This window comes from Trachinotus anak, unplaced genomic scaffold (assembly GCF_046630095.1).
Source record: "Trachinotus anak isolate AG129_WGS33_773 ecotype Australia unplaced genomic scaffold, CSIRO_AGI_Tana_v1 ptg000019l, whole genome shotgun sequence".
Taxonomy (NCBI): Eukaryota; Metazoa; Chordata; class Actinopteri; order Carangiformes; family Carangidae; genus Trachinotus; species Trachinotus anak.
This window is the reverse complement of record NW_027273870.1, coordinates 15,252,262-15,269,656: the sequence shown is the minus strand read 5'-3', so window position 1 is coordinate 15,269,656 and position 17,395 is coordinate 15,252,262. Positions and strand designations below refer to the sequence as shown.

The window sequence follows — 17,395 nt, the reverse complement described above, 5'->3', positions numbered from 1 at the left end:
ACAGGTTCCAGACATTCAGCAAATCCATGAGGGCTATATTTGGACTTTTTTTCTTTTGTTTGTTTTTTTAAACTGGGAAAGTTGTCTCTTAAACAGCCCCCTCAAAAACAGATTTAACAGCAGCCTCTTTTCGGGTTTGTTTGTTTTTCATGATGCAACTGTCAAATGGTATTCAGTGCAGCAGAAACTCTTCCCCTTTGCTTCCTCATGCAGATCTACTCCACATTCTCAGTCAGAGCTCTTAGTCAAACCCACCTGCTCGGGACTCTGAAATGTACAATAATTTAAGATTATGATCATGTCATGTATTTTTTATTCTTTTTTACTCTTTAATAAATTAGTTATATAATAGATTAGCTGTGATTTAGTGACGACTTTTTCTGAAGTGAATCTCCGAACTGAGCTCAGGTCATTTGCATGAATTGCAGTTCGTTTTGTTGACTGATTATATTTCCATCAGAGAATGTCTGGTGGGAAGTCTAAACCTGGAACAGAATGACTGGAGAGTTATTTTGTACAAATTTGAGTCTATGTAAGAAAGAATGGTAGTTTAGTGTGCTTTTAAAGGCCTGTTTAGTTTCGATAATTATGTGGCCTGACACAGGGCAAAGACATTGCAGACAAATGCACAACAGGCATGCTTGTGTAATGAAATCCTTTCTAGCACCTTTTCGAAATCTCACTTGCTCTACCTCACACATTCTCCCTTCAAGTGTCTTGGAAAGTTGTTATTCTGCAACCGCACCCTATGGTAAACTAATTTCAGTCTTTTGTCTCTCTCTCTCTCTCTCTCTCTCCTCTGTCTCCCCTTTTTTTGCTCCTTGTCTTTGCAGATTGACGTGTTGAAGCGTTTCTTAAGGTAAGAGATACTCATGTTTCGTGTTTTCTTTTTCTTGTACTTTTTTCCTCTGATTTTCAACTCATGAAACACAGCATGCCATCAGCACTTGGCACAGTGTGTGTATCACCAAACAATCTGCGTCCTCAAAATTTATTTGGCTCAGATTCCTGCGCACTGAAACACAATAACATTGTGTTGAGATAACAAAGAGACACTCTGAGTAGCACTCCCACTTTACTCCCTTGGTAAAAGCCATGATCAGAAAGGCACAGAACTGAATCATCAGGACACCTTGTGTAGGTATTATACAGCATGTGTGATATATTTGCATCCTCTAATTAGTTAGTATATAATTTTAATCAATAAGATATTTCATTAGCGCTGTATAGCAATTCTGCATAGTGCACACAAAGAGTAATAATGCACAGAAAATCCTCCAACTGAATCTGCCTGTCACAGGCTGTTATTCATAATGGGGTCCGCCTGCAAAAAAAAACCAAAAAACCCTGCCTTATAGTTTTTAAAAGGCGAGGCCACCGTTATTGTTTATTTATGGATCACGGGGTTCAGCTTTACTATATCTCAAACTTATTACTTCCAGGCTGGGATGCTGTGTAATAATATCAGCAGACTCACAATACTTTCAGAAGAAAATTAAATGTGCCACAATACCATACAGCCGGGCCTGACCTTGTGGTCGGGCATGCAGGATGTGTGTGCAGTTTATCTGCAAGGAGTGTACAGTGTGTCTATGGACACACCATGTGCTGTGCTTGCGGTGTTTTTTTTTAATTGGTTGAAAAATTTGCTGTGCAAATAAATTTGTATATTTTCTCTATAGGTTCTGAAAATACAGCAAAATTATGATTATGATCTATATTATTATAGAAGTAATGTTATGATATTGTACCAAAAATATGAATTATAATTTTAAAGGTCCTAAACACAGATTATTTTGGCCCACAGCCAAGAAAATATAGTTAAATGCTATCTGATAAGTCACAAATATAACTGAACCCTAACTGAAAAAAATCTATATATGATATATAATATTCAAATGAAGTATAAAAAGAGATAGCCTCCAAATCATTTGGTTAAAAAATCATTTTAATTTAACTTTGTGGTAAAGGTAAAAAAAAAGGTTCTTTTTTTTTTTTTTTTTTTTTTTACAATTAATTTGACGAAAATTTGCTTAACCTCAAAAATGAAATGAGTTGAAAAGGGGAAAAGAAAGCAAAAATGTCACATAATGCACTTAAAATGACAGCTATGATATTCTAATATAAAATACAAGTTCTATGAAATGTAATATTTATTTTTCTCCATTTTAATGTTTAACTGACATATAATGTTCTGATGGATGTAATTATGTTTTTGAGTTGTCTAATAACTTTTGCAATATTTGATCAGTTTCGGGGTGCCATGATTTACACAACATCACATCATAACAGGACCCAGCTTCATCCTGAGCTGAGGTCTAATCAGACCAAATAAGTAGAAACATGTGTAGGGGCACAGGGGCCTTCAACTTCAACTGCTATTGTATGACTCAGTGCTTCAGACCCTGTTGACTTCCAGACACTGAGAATGAATGGCTGAAAACATCTACAGACTGCAACTGTTTTCACAAGGACATCTCAAACAAAAATATGCTCCATTAGAATGACTGGAAAGATGCTTTGAATCATATAAAATTTTTGCAGAACATTTTTGGCCATAAGAAGTCTTTGAACTCTTTAAGCTTTATTTGAATTTGAAATACTGAGAAAACACTGTGATTCTGTAATCACTGCTGGATTTTGTCCAAATCACCAACACCTATCTCAGAACTGTGGACAAGCAGAGAGTGATGCCAATCCACCAGAGGAGTTAAGACATAAAAGGTGCCACAGTTGTAGCTACAAGATTTTTACCAAACACAGATGCCATGTTACTGTGGCCCTTAGTGTTTGTGTGGTTTGGTGCCCAAGGTTGTGCTAAAGCTTGTGTGTGTGTGTGTGTGTGTGTGTGTGTGCGTGTGTGTGCGTGTGTGTGCGTGTGTGTGTCTGCATGTTTGTTTCCAAATGTGTGTCTGTACATGAGTGCATGTGTCTACATCTTTGTCTCTGTTTCCTTCCTTGTGTGTGTGTGTGTGTGTGTGTGTGTGTGTGTGTGTGTGTGTGCGTGTGTGCGTGTGCGTGTGCGCGTGTCTGGTTCCCAGTGTTTGGAGTGGGCTCTGTTGGGACTGAGTGTAGAGCCTCATTAGTGGCCAAGGTTTGGCCAGCACACTGCTACTGGAGACTCACTCAGGGGCACAAAGTCATATGTTACTCTATTGCTGGCCCATCTGCCACACTGGCCCTCACTTGAGGCTTAAATTTCTTTACTTTTTCTATGCACTTGCATCCTTTGTAAGCAGTGGTGGAAGGTAACTATGTACATTTACTCAAGTGCTGCACATAAATACAGCTATGAAATACTTGTACTTACATAGATAAGACAATATTATTCTGTTTTATGCTTCTACTCCACTACAGGGGGGGAAATGAACTTTTCACTCCACTTCCAATTTAGATAACTAAATAAACTAAGATATTAGATAGAAATATGATAACATTTTAAAATGTAATGCACTGACAAAATCTGGATAACTACATCCCCCAACCCACCCTATCTAGGGGTCATTCTTAGCCTCAGTAATAAAAAAAAATTGATATTGCAACTTGAAAAAAAGTTTATATTAATGTATTTTGTGCCTCCTCTGATTGTCATTCATTGTTTAACTTCTATTTGTTAAACAATCATGTTTTAAGTTTTAGAACTATAGTTCCCATAGGGCCATAAGAAAACTAAACAAGCAATAATCTCACTCTACACAAACAATAACCCTGTGCAACAATCCTGTGCAATACTGACCGCTGCTTTTATTTATTTGTTATTTACTTATTTATTATCTATCTTAGCTCAAGTACAATTACCCTCCTCAATTGCAATTACACTCTAATTCAAGTGCAATTTACCCTCCCTTCACTTTTTATTTTAGATATGCATACCATATTTTTATATTCAGCCATCGCTTTTTTATGTTTTATCTGGTTGCGTGTGTCATGTTCATGTCATGTTTGGTTGTCATGTTTATCTGTTTTTAAAGCACAAATGGAGCAGCGCGTGCATTCTCATTATAATCTAACATATAATGAAAATAAAGCTTTCTATTCTATTCTATTCATAATGCTTTGAGGGATGTAAACAGAAGTTATAATGTTGCTATGGATTCAGTGAGTTTTTGCTGTGGGCAGTGACTCGAGCCCTGTTTCTTTTTAGCCTGTATTTGTTTACATTTTGCCAAACTGGCACCATTAGAAGTATGCTGATGTACCCATCAGTGGATTCATTTGATACTGAAGTAAAGTTATTAAGTGAAGATTCTCAGGCAAAGTCTGGAATTATAAGGAGCATCTTTTTTGTATGATTTCTACTGGACATTTGTGATGGACATCAGAGATAATGATGTCCTCCTTTAAGTCACACTGACTTAAAAAATAAATAAATAAAAAATCTGCGCTATGGCTTCGTGTTCATTTATCACTGAGTTATGACTCCAAGAAGGAGTACAGGTTTTGATGGAAATTGCGGCAATTAGGTGCCTGGAGTACTTGATTGTCTTCATGAGCTGTGTGTCACAGCCACTGCTGCAGCTGCAGGGCCTGGAGAGGTGCACCTCACAGTTTGAAAAACCTCCATTACAGATTAAACTCACCATATAAAGCACTTGACCAACTGCAGCAAAAATAATGACAGTGTTCTGGCACTGTCAGGGGCTGTTCTGCATGGTAACTAGTTTTACCTTACTTAGAGTACTTTTTTTTTTTTTTGCTAATAGCCTATTCTGTTCTTTTACTTAAGGAAAAAAAAATACTGCAGGGCTTTTCTTATAAAAGATTATTTTATAGTATTATTAGTACTTTTATTTCACTTAATGATACTAATACTTCCTCCGCTGCTGTTCATACAAAAGGCATGTTTTAACCAACTGCATGCTTGTGTATGTATCTTGTGGAATCATGCAGCTGTCAGTCACGTTCAGTTAAATCTCTCCAGATGGCAGGTAAGAGATGAAAAGGCAAAAATACGCCATCTGATGAATCCGGATGTCAGCTGATAACATTTCTGGGCCTGTTTTGAATAATTCTGCTTGATTAAATAATAGAACGTTTCTCACACGGCTGGACATGAATTTAAAGTTAGAGTGACAGTCACACAAGGCAGGTCAACAGGGAGGCAGGTAGGTAGATAAATATAGACGGACATGCACAGGTAGAATGACCGCTGCCTGAACTGGTCCTGTGCATGATGTCACTGTATGTGTACAACAGCTCTCAACACTTTAAGTTGTGTAATGTGTTGCGTTCGTGATAAAACCTGTTTACAGCCTTAGCTTTAATAGCTCCACGCAGCAGGAGAAAGGTTAATTATCACATCCTGTTACAGACAGACAGGACACCTCCCTCTGTCAAGCACACACACATGCACTCTGAGCCACACAAACACGCCGACCATCAAACAAAACTGTGTGTGTGTGTGTTTGTATCTGTCATATAAAGATGTAATCTAGCATCTGTTTGTCCTCATTTCCCTCATCACTCACTTGAGCCCTTCATTTCCTTTTTACTCCACTCACTTCTTCCTGTATCCTCCCTCCTCCCTTGCCAGCGCCCGTGACGGGACCGATGCCACAAAATTCATTTGTGTTGTCATTCGTCAGGAAGAAACGGACAAAGTCCCCTGTGATCACGTTTCTTCACTTTGATACTATGTGTGAATTGGGCAGGTTTATCACATCTCTTGAAAGAAATGGGGCACAATTCAAAAATGAAATGACAGATGAGTGGACAGAGGTGTTCAGTGGGCGTTGAAGCAGTGAAACACTGAAAACGATTGCTGTTGTGTTCTCTGTTAGAAGCCAAACAATTTACAGCAAAAACAAATGAAACTGACATTTCAAAAGGAACCACAAAGAAGTGGAATTTCTTTTTTTCAAAATCTGAACAGCTCCTCCTTAGATCATGAACTCTTTTACAATATCTCTGCTCTCTTTCATGCCATCTACTCGATTCTTCTATCAACTTTATCTCTCTCCTCAAACACTCCCATCTCCTTCTTTTACTCCCCTTCTACTAAGAATCTCTCAGTCCTCTTATCCTCCTGTTTTGCGCATATCCACCCCCTACTTGTGTTGTCTCCCATCCACCTCCTCTCTCTTTCCATCCTCGTTTCATTGCCAGTCTAGACAGCTTCTCCAGCAGGCGCTGGGAGAGCCGGAGAAAATAGGGTGAGAAGGAGTTAGGGAGAGAGGGAGAGAGGAAGGGAGGAAAGGAGCCAAGGGGATAAGGAAGACTGAGCGAGAACAGAGAGAGATTAATAGATCAAGCGGAGAGGCGTATGATGAAAGTTTAGAAGAGTATGGAGAGGAAAGGAAAGGAAATGAAAGGAAAGGGGAGGGATGGGTCAGGTTAAGGTAGGATTGGAGCAGAGAGGAAGGAGGGGGGAGGTACGGGGAAGGGAGAGATCTGAGTAAATCAGGAAGGTGCTATGTGGAGGGGAGAGGTGCGGAAGAGGCTATTTTAATGCAGGGTAGAAATCAGGTGCTTGAGGTGGGAAGAGAAGGAAGTGGCGAAGGAAAAGAGGGAGGGGAAGCGATGGGAGGTGGGGAGCAGAGAAGCAAAAGAGGTAAAGAGAAAAGAAGTGTGGAGGAAAGGGGAGGTAAAGAGGTGGTGAGGGGGTAGAAAGAGAAAAAGTCCTATGAAAAGGTGGGGGCTATGTGAGAAAGAGGAGGGAGCACAAGGATGGATGGATAGACAGATGTATGGATGGATGGATGGAGTATGTGTAGGAGAGAGGACAGGAACAGTGTGGTTGTGCTTTTATGGGAGGACACCGGCTGCAAGGAAGTGAGGTGGGTAATAAGGCCATAGCTCATTCCTGTGGAGATGTGCGTGCGTGTGTGTGTGTGCGTGTGTGTCTCAGACAGTGTGTGTGTTCACTAGGTGTGTGTCTGTGTGTGCCTGGGTAGCTGAGAGGGAGCAGCCTCTGTCCTATTAGTGACTACCTCTCACTGAATGACTTATATGCACCTCGTTTTTCACCAACGGGACGACAGCAGATGCTCAGGAAGAAACAAACACACACACGCACACACACACACACACACACACATACACACACACACACACACACACTTGCACTCTCATGCAGCCACAGGAGCGGCGACAGAAGAAATGTGCTCCTCCTTCCTGATGTGAAGACAGAGCGCCATCAGCACGGAAAAACCAACAGCTTACAACAAAGTGTCAGATCGTAGAAAGATATGTTATGAGATTGTACGTGAAGAACAGTACTGGTCGAGTTGAAAAATGTGATCAGTTACACACATTACTCATCAAACATTTAATTACATAGAGTGACACAGGCCAACCTGGATGTTCGCGTCATCCCGGTTCCCTCGACAAAAAGCCAGTGGGGTTTTTACACGGGCTTTTGAATTACTGCTGAAAATAAGCTCTGTAACAAACTAAAGTTTATGAGACTGACAAGTTTTGTTCAGCAGGATAATCTTCACAAATGAACACCACATCTATGATTTTTAAGCCTAAATACAACCGTTAGATGTAAAAAGCTAATGTGAGGCTATAAATCAACTACTCCACGGTCACATTGCTTCAGTGTACCCACCACTAAACTTCCAACTTGTAGTTTGATTTAGCTCTGACCTCTTTTATGAAGGCCTTTCCTCTTACTAAGTTAGTAATAGTTTGCAAAAGCGCAAGTTTAAACACAACAAGGCTGTAAAGGTGGAATGGTGAGTAGATCAGTTTTCATGTTCGGTATGATGAGGTTAAGTTTTCCCGACAACCTCTCATTTAGCCTCTTGTTAGCAACTGGCCTTTTTAAAGAGAAGTCGAAGCTTAAAGAAGTCTTGACTGGGGTATTTATTGATGTATTTTATTCACAGAATAAAACATAAAAAGCTCTAGATCATATATTAACCACAGACCTTATTTCAGTTAACCTAAAACCGATTCGAAAACCCCATAGACTTCGGGACCAGGGAATCAGAAGGGATAAATACGAAGTAACTTTCAGGTTTTAGGACTCATTCCTGTGGCACTCTGTTATTACATTACTTTTGTTACACAGCCTAGCTCTGTCAAAGGTGCCTTTAAACAACAGCAACACCTCAGTGGCCAAATGTCACATGTTCCATATTTAACTTGAGACATGACTCAGTTTTATTTCCCATCATTTGGTACATGCTAGGCACCTGCCCATGCCTCCAGCCTCTGCACTAAGCTAACACATACTGGAGCGGCCTGTCATCTCAACACGAAACTGACATCAACCCTCCATCAAACTCTTAGTGATACAGCAGAAAATTTCCCCCTTAAAGAGAGAGCCAATGTCCTGACGTCTGTTCCTGCTGTAACTAATGAAGTCTGTCATTCAGCATTTCTACTGTCAGTCTTTATAGCTCCTTTTGAATTCGCTGGATCTATTGTATTACAATGTTGGATTTTATTTTGATGTAACTTCCAGCAGTGGTGCATTTGCAGCCATTCTGCCAAATGTTTCTTGATGCTAAGTAGGAGATATGTCAGTGTCAAACACTCCCAATATCTTGGACTCAGAATTACATGTCAGAGGCTGACATGACCAGTTTTTTCCCTCTCAGCTGCTCCTAAGTAAGGTTGAAACAATATGACAGGAACATTATCGCAACCTGGTCTCGACCATATCCATAAGTTCTCTTCTAAAATAATGATTACATCTTTTTAGTTGTAATCTGCTGTTAAAGAACCTTTACAGCACTCACTAATCTCTGTCCTGATGTTATCACAGATATACATGTCTGACCTAACCCCAGCTCCTTGACTCACTCATGGACTCACCTCCTTTGTCGAGCTGTGACGCTGCAAAGGTCCAGGGCTTCTGGGGAATAGTTTTTGTTGAGGGGTGCTAAAAAACAGAAACATCAAATGAAACGATATTAGATTGTTTTTCAAAGAACTGCTGTCCTCATCTAGACTCATATCTAGAGCCTGTGTTCCATGGTTGGATTTTCTAACAGAACCAGGAAGTTCTTCTTTCACATTGACTCTCTATTGTTGCCATGCAGCATTGCTAGGATTAGTAATTGTGAATTAATTACACCACTAATTGCAGACCAAATAACATAACTGTAACACAATGCAAGAAAAACAACAAGAAAAATTAAAAAAAAAAAAAAAATATATATATATATATATATATATATTAGTGTCATGTGACAACTTCAACTAACTGTGAAGAAGCCCATCATGAGTTTATATACTGTCCATCTTGGCTCACTCAGGCTGTCCAGGACCTCTCATGTTCATAAGCACCTCTGGAAAACCACAGCCCATTTCACGCATGGAAACAGATCATCTTCTGTTCAGCTAACAACCTTGTACACTTACATAGTGGGTGTCTGAGTGCCGTATAATCAGTCGCTCCAGGGAATTTTTAATTGCAAGATATTTAACAAAATCCTCTGCTATCTTGCAAGGGTTTGCAATTTGGACCAGTTCCTCACACTTCTTCTACATACACCTCAAACCCTTTTAATATTTCTGAAACAGTGCCATTGTGTCAGAACAATAAAGTGAAAGAAGTCCGGTGGGTATTTAAAAACAATTTCAAATTCCATTTAAAGAGAGATGGGTGGAGGAGAGCACTTTCCTAATTGCCTTACAGTTTTGTAGAAAAGCCACGAAGAAATCATCTCAGTTCAAATCTAGGAAAGGATTGGCAGTTGGTACTAGTACAAAAAAAAAAAAAAAAGCAGTTGTCTTCATACCACACACACACATACATACATACATACATACATACACAGTTAAAACAGCTTTTCAAGCCCATCTTGTCCTTGAAAGTGAAAGTTCATTTGTGTTATTGTAATTTACCATCTCCATGGTGACATTTTCTCCTGACAGTGAGGACTGACCCCGTCAGACTGCTTACCTACTGGAGTCTAAGTGAACCCAAGGACTAATGGTTTGGCGAAAGGGAATATAAAAATCTATCCCAATAATTTTAGCCATTTTAATTAAATTTATGCATATTCCTCCCTGTGAAGAATTTGGGGCAGCTGTATCAGCGAGAGGGGGAAGGAAAAAGAGAGAGAAAGAGAAAATGGGTCACTTTAGCGGAGGGACTGAGAGGCTTCATTAGGAAGCCCGTTGCGGTCGCTCTGTGGCCATTCTAATTCTGCTCCAGCATTCCCTTTCAGCACTCATGGGAATCCAATATCAGCCTAACATTTGTGATCTCGTCAAAAGCAAGACATGCGCAGGAGTCAGGTTACGCTGGTCTCACCCGCCGCCACCTCAGTGACACTCTGCCACCTTTCTCTATTTATTCTGCCGTAATTATCGCTCTATCTCACTCGCCTTGGAGAGAAAAATGTCAGGTGTTTCTTATCCAGAACTTTGCAAGTTCTTAGTGAGAAAAGCTGCACGCATTGTCTGCCAGTGAAGGAATTAGGATGTTAGCACTGAGACAATTTGATGTTAACTGTGCAAGGGAATTAGATGTATTGTGTAATTTTGCCTTTCAAAGATGATAGCTGAGCAGACGGAACAGGGCAAAGCTCTATCAGAGTTTCTACACTTGAGAAGCTCTTCCTCCCTCTTACATCTCATTTGCCCTTTCTCATTTGCTATAATTCTCCTTATCTCCTTATCTCCCTCTCTCCACCTCACCCCCATAGCACCCATTCATTTTTCTTGCTTCCCCTCTGTGTTGTAGACACTTTCACTTCATTCGCTCTCTCAGTCATTCGTTCTCTTGGCCCAGAGCACAGTAGCGTCTAATATGTCTTTAAAAGTAGGACACCAGTGAGTAATTTGTTGCACCTACCAAATGATAATTCAGAATTGTCACCATATATCCATGACTACAGGGCCACCCCAAGCGCACAATAGCAGCTGCTGCTCGGGGAGAGCAGTCATCGTGATTTTCTTGTCATTGTAGTGTTAAATAGAATTTGAAAATATAGGATTATTTCACAAAGGCATGACACCGTTTCGCAGCAGGGATTTTTGTACCTTTTGTGCAAGCTGTGTCATTACACTGCCATTACATGGAATTTTGTTATGCTGTAGATTGCTCACAGCCACCCTCTGCTGTAGTTTTTCTTCCTACCAGTAAACATAAAAAGAATATCTTCCTCAAATTTAAGCCCTTTTTTTCCTGTAACGTCATGGGTCGGTACAGGCAGTTTTCAAGTGCTTTGGCCTCTCAAGAGACAGGATGGAGCAGATCATTACTTCTGAACCATCGTTAATTTCCACATCTTACTTAAATAGCTTGAATGGTGCCCTCCAACAGTTTAAGGGTGTGCGATTTTAGAGCTCTGTTGTAAATAACCCCAGTGATGTCATCAGGTTATCTCAGCTTTGACTTAGAGATTTTGTTTGGTTGGTTGTTTGTTTGATGAATTGTCTGATGGGGTCATAGAATTTGAAAAGTCCCTGTTAAGATTCGTTATGGGAAGTGTGGAATTTGGGTTTTTTGAGTTTCACTCATACTAGTGACTAAAAGTTAAGCTCTCTTTCCCACTGCTGCATCACTTTGACTTTTCTTCTTCAATTTGTCTCATGCGAGTCATCTAACTGTATAGAAGTGTCAGACTGGAGTGCTCTGGAAAGTATTTAATCCTGCATCAGTAAATGTTTTCGGCCACTTGAGGGCAGAGCAACAAGCTGGTAACACAAGAGTCACACATTATCACCTAACATTGATGGTTCCAGCCAGTGTAAGTCTAATATTTTTTATTTATCAAATCCTTTCAACAGATAGTCTTGTTGAGACTGTGATCTCAGCGGGACCTGTGTACAAGAATAAACATATGCAGTTTAAATACGGACAGACACAGAAAATTCACACTCAGACTTGAGTACAGTCTTTTAAAATCCTCCAGTGAAATTAGAGATTTCAGTTTCACAGTTTTCTGCATCTCACTCTAGTTATAAGGAGCGTAGTATCTGAACCCAGTTCTCCCAAGCTCATTTGGAACATGGGGTTGAGCTGATGTTAAAATATGCTGTGACCTGACATTGGAAGTACTAGTTGGAAGTGACATTGGAAGTGTTTATATGGGATCAGAGAGTAGAGATAACGCGGCCATTTTTTGCAGTAAAGCATTATAGATAAATAAAATCCAATGCAATTCCCTTCTCTCAGTTATGGAGGACCAGCCCACCTTTTCATTTTCACAAGATATGGTGGTGAGTGAGGACTTTGTCCGATGCACTGTGATTTAGTGAGTCAGGATGCTGTAAGGCAGAGGGAGAGGCATGCACATACACAATATCACCACAGTCAAGAGCAGACAGAACTGCAGCTTGCTCACTGGTCTTGTAGAGCGGTAAAGTTAAACCGAAACAATGAGCTGAAAGGCCATAAAACTCTCTGTCGAGCTGAGGACAGCTGCAGAGTTAGCTGATAATTTTCTGTGGATCGGTCACAACAAGCAACACTTTTGCTCTTACATGTGATCATTTTCCACATTGTTAATCGAAAGATATTGGCTAGTGCAACTTTTAAATTTAAATGCCTTTTGAATTGTAAAATATCAAATAGCTCACAGTTAAAAAGCTTCACATATGGCAACAATAAAGCTCTTATCATCTAAAGCCTTGATCATACAGACAGCTGCAGACTTGTATATGAACAGCTGATGCTGTTATAACCAGGGGTCTGCACACACATTTCACACGTTTCACACTGGAAAACAAAGAGGAGGAGGTCGTCTTGTGTTCGGCTGAAAAACAACAAAAGAAAAAGCTTAACAAGAATAGGACCACTGATAAGGAATATTGTGTTATTATCACTAGGATAAACTATGAGGTGTATTATCTCGTTTTCAGGGGGTCTGAAAAGAAAGAGAAAAAACGTGCATACATACGGTGCACAAAACAAGGCTCCAGTTTGCTTTTCTAGTGCAAGCACAGTCCACATGGTTACAAACTTTGGGCTAATTGAACATCCAGTTTAATCTCTCCATACATACGTGTGTGTGTGTGTGTGTGTGTGTGTGTGAGTGTGTGTGTTGTGTGATGTTTTTCCATATTTCTGTCATTGTTCTCATTCACTGTGATGAATAAGTGTTTTCTCAAAAAAAAAAAAAAAAAAAAAAAAAGCCAACAGAGACATACGACTCAAAACCCAACTCTTTGGTTTAACTCCCCAGAAATGTTCTTGCGTTAGTAAGTTAAATCAACACATGAAGGCACACTGGAGCATTGTAACCTGATTTGAATCAAAACGCAAGATGTAGCTGTTCTTATCCTACTTTAGGTTTTAAGTGGAGCTAATTTTTTTATGTGGCTGAGGATTAAAGTGTGACTTGAGGTTCCATCCTGTGTGTGTGTATCCTCCTCACTCGCTGTCTCCCTGTCATCTCGCCGTCTCACGTATGGGTTGCTGGCTGAGTGAACGTACACATTCGTGGTTGAGAAAAAAATTCTCATTCCACGGGAGGCCTTATGTAGTCTCAAGAAGGTCACTTGAGAAGGCTGACTTGAATTATGCAGGCATTTGTGCATCGTGTGTCCTCTCAAAGTGCTTAATCATCCGTGCAGGGGCAGATTAGATGCCTGTCCCTCTGTGCAAACTCTTAAACGTCAGACGCTCGCGCAGACTTTGTAAACAAGTTCAAGTTGTTTACGCAAAACTGTGTCATGCCGCTCTGAGGGCCCCTGTTGCCAACTTGACCTGCGATAACCTCCTTAACATTCTGGGCAAACTTTGATCAGTGCAGCATATGTACCTCGAAAGAGTAAACATGTTTACAAGGTTAAATTTGATGCTGGAATATACTTTTTATAGAAAATTATACCACTGACGAGCATTTGATCTGGAAACGTTTCACACCACAGTCGGAGGAGAAGGTGCAGCGAGAGGAAGGTTGTGTCTGGAGATAAAGTTTGTAGGTAATGATGTCAGTGTTATGCATGGCCCTACTGTGACTCTACATTTAATAAAGCAGAGCTTAAGAGACTGCCGTCTGATGCCCACTCCGATGCCCACTCTGCTGCCCTGCTTACCCACTTGCCTTGATGTTGAGTCCAGTTGACAGAAACCTAAGAAGAGTGTTTCACACATGCTGAGTGAAGTCAAACCAAAGTAAACCAAGTTCCACTGAGCTGCCCTGGTTAGGGTTAGACATAAAAAAATTATCTGGGCCATTGCTGTGCAGATCAGCGCAGAGGTAGTTTGGTTCGTGGTGTGATCGGGATATGTGAAAGCATTCCTGTGACCTAAATAATATGCCATTTTTGCCCCGAATCCTTTCTGCCATCAGCAGAAGCCCGTAAGGTGATGTCCTCATGAGGCAACTCGGGTTGTATTCCCTTCAAATTACTATCAACGTTTTAGCGTTTACTGAGTAGTCACTTCAGCCATCAACATAAAAAGGGATTCAAAGGCTGCTCTGAAGGGCTCCCATGAGAGTCCTCGCTGAGATTCAAAGCAACTGGAAGGGTTTGCAGACAGGCTTTCACCATGGGTGCCGCTTTATCACACAAAATCTGGGGAGGAAACTGCAGTAATGCCACGTCCTCCAAAAACAGGATAAACACAACTTCTCTCAGCTTATTGTGCAAAAGCTGTAAACTGAAATTGCTTGCGCCAACATGAGCTTTCCAAATGATCTAGTTTCCAAACACTTCCTCTCCTGCACACGGCTGCATGAGGCTTTAATTACTTCTGCTGGGCCAGCACAGGTGAGGCACATTCTCACTAACAAGGTGGTTTCCAACCGGGGAGCACTGAAAGCCGACAGGAAAACAACATGATGGAAAGGAAAACTGGTGCCCGCTATAAAGGGTAACCGATGCTTATAATAATCCTCCGCCCAACTGATTTCGCCAGCCATCGTCAGATCGTTACAGAAGAAACATGGTGCAAGTGGAGAGGAATCCAGGGTGGGATGTGTCATCAACTGAAAATAAAGTGTGAACTAGTTTTCACACATGGTGCAAATACACATTTACCACAGTGCAAATATAGTCTATGCAAGCTATGAAGGCAGCACTGAAATCTACACCACGTCTTAGACAGATCCCCAGAGCCAGGCAAAGACACTGATTCTTCAGATTCTTCTCTTGATGACGCTGAGTGAGGTGTTGCCATTATGACCAGGAAACAGCAGGTGCTCAGTGTCAAGGAACGCAGCAGTAATTACACATGTCCTAGTTTTCATTTGAAATGAAATCGCTCCTGATCTTAACACCACCAGATTCTGCAGTTAATGTATGCTGCCATCATCGTCTCTGGCTTTATTTAGTAAGTCGGTCAGCAGCACAAACACAGGAACGGTGTAACAGCACAGACTAGTGGCGGCTCTTTCTTATGGCACCTTGCTCTATTTGCCAGTGACAGAATCATTTTAGCCATCTTAATAGTGCCAATAATAAACTAATCTGCATGTTATTGTTGTTTTATTATATCATGACTCACAGCCTGCTGCAAAGTGGCAGCTAACAATAAGAATTAGTGTATGTCCTAACTGCTCAGATTGGATATGCTTTGTTTTAAAAGAAGACAGCTGTACGGCAGTGGCTGATTCACAGCACCACTGCAGAAGGTTGTTTGTTTAAGTTCAACCAAGGGTGGATTTCATAACACAAACAACTGTGCAACTGCCCATGATCCTTTGAGACCCATCCTTATTTCACTCCACCAGAGGAGTGATTTCTATTTTGCTGCGACTCAGTGTGCTCTGCTGCACTCCATAGATGGCAGAAGAATTCAGCACGATGACACAGGATCGTTACAGTTGAAGAACTCGGAAGAGTAACATCTGGATGTGTGTATGTGTGTGTGTGTGTGGGTGTATGTAATTGTGTGGGTATGTATGTGTATGTGTGTATGTAATTGTGTGGGTATGTATGTGTATACAGTCTCTCTCTGCTCACTCTCTCTCACACGCCTCTGTGCTGGTGTTCTCATGTGCCCTGGTGCAACCCCTTTGATCTGTCAGAGTTTATACTTATCATACTGAGGTGCTGTATGCTTTTCCCACTCCAGCTTTTCAGCCCCTCATCCCCTCACATCCCCGTACGGCTTGTAAGTAGCTGGCATGGAAGCCTTAAAAGCCTTAAAAGCCCCCCAGTATCGGAGTTGAGCCGGGGCTGTCCATTTGACCCAACCTGCTTTTGGAACAACTCGGTTGCAGCAGTTGAACTCCGGGTGCACATAGGAAGCTTGGGTCTGAATGCTATGACATAAACATACACACACACACGCACACACCAATGCAAAGGCAAGTTCCAGCAGACACAAACACTAGGAAGTTAGATAAAAGCCAGAGTTGGCTTTAAGAGCATTCGGTTCTGAAAGACCAAGACTCTGTTCCTAATCCCTTTCCCACTTTTCCTCTTCCCTTCCTTTCTCCACCCTCTTTACTTTCCCTCTGTATCTCTTCTTCCCTCTCGCAGGAGAATTCTGGGGAGATTTCTTACTCTTTCATTCCTCAAGGATGAAGCAGCACAGTGGACCTGTGTACTGAACCAGGTAGGCACTGATTATCACGATGACCTTCAGACAGACACATGCTCATACATATACACCCTTCCCTTTCTGTCAAAAGCATGTGTATCATTTATATTGCTAAAAGGCTGTGCCATGTCTACCGTGAAAGACACAGAGAGAAAGCACAGAAAGAAGGAGGAAGCCGTGGAATCTTTCTTCAAATAAAGACAGTGAAGGCAGCAGAGAGAGAGGGACTCATCCTTGGGGACAGAGAGAGCGAGTTTAGACCCTGTCGACAGGATGAAAGTTTAACCAAACATCAGGTCCCCACAGGAGTGGCAAATCTGCTGCCGTCGCACTGGACAGAGTGATGGAAAGACATGCAAAGAGACAGACAGGCAGACCATACAAGACAGAGCGGCGATCCCCAGCTGTTTTTAAAACGCTGCCTCTGATACATTATTGAATACGCAGATCTCCAACGCATCGCTGAGCTTTCCTCTCATGTTAGTGCTCAAGTTGGAATGGCGTCACCATTCTAAATATAAAGCATTCACTCACCCCCTCTTTGGTTTGTTAAAAGATGCAGAGGCTGCGCGTAGGCTGTGTGTGTTGCTCTGAGTGGCACTTTCCTTTTTCGATGCTGGCTTGAGTTTGAGTTGAGTTTGTGTGTGAGTCATTTTGGTAGCAAGCCTCGCCAAACTTCAAAAAAACAAAAAAAAGATTTCATCAAACTCTTTGAAAGCATTGTTAGATGATGCACAGAGTACACTGAGCCGAGTGGAGGGCTTCACTGGGAGTTACACGTACTGTTACAGTAAAGGAAGTGAGACGTTATCGAGGGGATTGATTTTGAATCAGACAGCATGTGGAACACTGCAGGTCTACAACTATCTAGTGCAGCAATAACGTACTTTAGGACAACTCAGCTGGCCCTTCTTTGATAAGTCGTATTTGGGTGAGTATTCTGAGGTCAGTGTCCTGAGATTTTGTGCAGGTGGAGTAACCAGATCTGGTCTA

General features: G+C 41.2%; 1 protein-coding gene across 2 annotated transcripts in view; it reads left to right on the top strand.

Annotated features, from left to right (window-relative positions):
- Positions 1–17,395, top strand: part of ptprdb (protein tyrosine phosphatase receptor type Db) — a 145,153-nt gene that overhangs the window by 24,194 nt on the left and 103,564 nt on the right. For both annotated transcript variants that reach the window (XM_071503787.1, XM_071503780.1), the window contains exons 3-4: positions 834–859; positions 16,342–16,417. The gene's annotated coding sequence lies outside the window, so the exon portion shown is untranslated. The remainder of the gene's footprint in view (positions 1–833; positions 860–16,341; positions 16,418–17,395) is intronic.